We start from the raw sequence: 3,661 nt of genomic DNA on the forward strand, positions 1-3,661 counted from the left end.
CGTGCTAAATTGTCCCATAGTGCCCAGGGATGTGCAGGTTAGGGTGGGTTGGCCGTGCTAAATTGTCCCGTAGTGCCCAGGGATGTGCAGATTAGGGTGGGTTGGCCGTGCTAAATTGTCCCATAGTGTTCAAGGATGTGTAGATTAGGTGAGTTATAGGGGGATGGGTCTGGGTGGGATGCTTTGAGGGGTTGGTGTGGACTTGTTGGGCCGAAGGGCCTGTTTTCAAACTGTAGGGATTCTATGATCTAATGATAATCTTTCACCCCTAATTGTTTAGTAAGAATCGATCCACTTCGCCCTGAACAAAGCTCTACCTCCCCTCGTGTTTTCAGGGAGTTCCAAAAGTTCATGATTCTCTGTGACCCGTGAATTTCTCATCTCTGCCTTAAAGGGGCTACACCTAATTTTTAATCAGTAACTCCCGTGTTCTCAATACCCCCACAAGAGGAAACATCCTCGCCACGAGCACCCATCAGGATCTGCCACATTTTGCCTCTCACTTTGCAACCTCCAACCTCCTGGTTGGAGGCCTGTCTATGATATTTTGGGAAGATGAAAAGCAATGCATCCACTTCCTTTCAGGTACTAGGACACAGGGGAAATCTTTAGCCCCTATCAGTTTCTCAGTGCTGTGCCTCTGGCAATGATGAATTGTTTTAACTTTGTGTCTCTTTCATCGGCTGTGACTTTCAACAATTCTTTCGACGTCTCTCCCACCTTCTTGCAAAATCCTTACTCTAAATCTCTGGCAGATCTAAGTGACAAGTAACTTTCACGCCACACAAATGCCAGGCAATGACCATCTCCAATACAACATAAGTAAAAACCAAAAGAACTGTGGATGCTGTAAATCAGGAACAAAAACAGAAGTTGCTGAAAAGTTCAGCAGGTCTGGCAGCATCTTTGAAGGAGAAAACAGAGTTAACGTTTCGGGTCCGGTGACCCTTCCTCAGAACTCCATCTCCAATAAATGACTATCTAAACACCGTCCCTGGACATTCAATGGTGTTACCATCACTGAATCCCTCACTATCAACATCCTGGGAGTCACCATTGACCAGCAACTCAAATGGACTCACCACATAAACACAGAGGGTACAAGAGCAGGTCAGAGGCTGGGAATCCTGCAGCGAGTAACTCCCCTCCTGACTCCTCCCAAAGCCTGTCCCACCATCTACAAGGCACAAGTCAGGAGTGGGATGGAATACTCCCCACTTGCCCCTGGATGGGGGCAGCTCCAACAACACTCAAGAAGCTCGACACCATCCAGGACGAAGCATCCACAAACATCCCACTCCCTCCCCCCACCAATGCTCAGTCGCAGCAGTGTGTACCATCTACAAGATGCCCTGCAGAAATTCACCAAAGATCCTCAGGCAGCACCTTCCAAACCCACGACCCACTTCCATCCAGAAGGACAAGGGGCAGCAGGTACATGGGAAAATCAGCCCCTGCAAGTTCCCCTCCGAGCCCCTCACCATCCCGACTTGGAAATATATTGGCCATTCCTGCAGCGTCACTGGGTCTAAATTCACCTTTGTGCCAAAACTCAACCGGTCCCACGGACACACTCATGGCCGACAGGGTGTGGAAGACTGCAATGTTGTTACTCACTCTTCTCCAGCTTTACAAACAACTCTCGATCTCTTCAATGCTGCCTTCAGGAGTCTTGGCCTGTCCCTGAATATTCCCGATAACAGGACTCATATCAACCCACACCTGGTCAGTCACATATTCCACCTGCGGTATCTGTTAAAGGAGAGCCTCTGGACTATGTCCCAGTGTTTCCCATTCCTCAGAAGCCTCCTTTCTCCCTCCCAACAGTGGCCCGCAGCTCTACGGCACCTACCCCTGCAATTACAGAAGGTGTAATACCTGCCCGTTTACTTCCTCCCCCCTCACTGACCAAGGCTCCAGGCAAACCTTCCGTGTGAAGCAGCACTCTACCTGCACTTCTCTCAATCTAATCTCCCGTATTCGCTGCTCACAATGTGGTCTCCTCCAGACTGGGCAGGGGGCGGCTGCGAAGCGCAGACTGGGTGACCACTTTGCAGAACACCTACGTTCTGTTTGTAAGAATGACCCCGAGCTTCCAGTTGCCTGTCGCTTCCACATCACACCGTGTAACCACGCCAACATCTGTGTCTCGTGTCCTGCTGCTGTGTTCCAGGGAAGCTCAGTGCAAGCTCCAAGGACGACGTCTCGTTTTCCGCTTGGGGACCCTGCAACCTGATTCCATGTTTTTTTACCCACCCCCAAGAGCCTGGTCCTATCATGACTTGAGTTGTTTTCAGCAAAGCCTACCCATTCTCTCCAGCTATAGTCTAGAGGCTCTAGAGACCTAGAATGGGTACGTGACACATAAAGGATGAGAGAAACCCCTGGCCAGCGCCCAGCAATGGCCCCATCACAAGCTCCTGATTCAATGCGAGGACCATCAAACACTAGTCTCCTTCTCAAAGTCAGCTTGACAAGTATCCAGGGAAATCTCCTTCAACGTCAAGCACAACAGACTGTGTGTGGGAGCTGGAAAATATTTCCTCTGCCAGGTCCCGTTCTCTCAAACAGCCAGCATTCCACAGGGGAGGACACTGGAAACGCTACGAGGAAACTCTGATGGGGAGGAACTCATGATGAACTGCTCCAAACAGTGATGGCTTGATCATGCAACGGAGAGTGCAAACACCTGAGCCATGGGGAAGGGCAGGGAAGCGAACTAGTAAAGCCTGAACTCCAGATCGCTCTGCTTCATGACACATCCCACCTGTCGCATCCAGGGCTGTGCCATTTGAGAATCAGCCTCTTCAGGCCCACAAATGTTCACTTGCAACTCTGTACACAAAATGCCCACTGACACGTGGCTGTCAGCCCCTCTCAGCAACAAGGGGAGCGATCCCAACATCTCCAGGCTCTCTCCCTCTCCACATTCACTGAAGTCCCTCATTCCTGGTCCCCATTCCAGTAAATCTCCCTCCGCACCATCTCCAAGGGACTTGACGCCCTTCCTGTAACCTGGGGCAGGGAATTAACCTCAGCACCACTGACAGATTTCCCAGGAGTTAGACTGGCACAGAGCTAGTGAGCGAAGGGTTCAGGGGAGGAATGGGTCATCAAGGCAGCCTCACAAGATGCTGCACTTGAGTTTCGAGCAACTTGAAAAACCCATGCCCTCATCCAGAACGACCCAGGGAGGGGGAGAATGAAGCAGGTGGGGGAATGGGGCAGGAAGAGTGGACGGGTGGAATAGGGGTGGGGGGGAGGGGAATGAGCGGGAAGAAGGGGAAGGAGGAGGTGGGGTGACAGGGGTGTGGCTGAGGGGACAGTGGATGAGGGAGAGGGGGAAAGGAGGAAGGAAGAGAGGGAGGGAAGGAGGACAGGGAGGTAAGGAGGACAGGGAGGGAGGGATGAGGTGGGTGGAGGAACGGGAGGGGGAAAAGGTGTGGGGGATTGAGGGAGAAGTAGGGAAGGGAGGGGGTAAAGGGGGATGGAGGGAAGGGGGATGAGGGTGAGGGAGAATGAGGGGGAAGGTGGATGGGGGACAAGGGGAAGGGGTGATGGGGGGAGTGGGGGAGGGGGGGACAGGGGGGGAGTGGGGGGGGGGGGGGAGGGGGGAGGTGGGGTGGGGGGGTGTGCGTGAAAGGGAGCGAGGGACGGAGGG

The 3,661-nt window shown here is 52.8% G+C and overlaps 1 pseudogene; it reads right to left on the reverse strand.

The window, feature by feature from the left end:
• Positions 1 to 2,118, reverse strand: part of LOC109925089 — a 5,630-nt pseudogene extending 3,512 nt beyond the window's left edge.
• Positions 2,119 to 3,661: the final 1,543 nt, after the last annotated feature.

This window comes from Rhincodon typus, unplaced genomic scaffold, assembly GCF_021869965.1.
Source record: "Rhincodon typus isolate 14 unplaced genomic scaffold, sRhiTyp1.1 hic_rhity00005688, whole genome shotgun sequence".
Classification (NCBI taxonomy): domain Eukaryota; kingdom Metazoa; phylum Chordata; class Chondrichthyes; order Orectolobiformes; family Rhincodontidae; genus Rhincodon; species Rhincodon typus.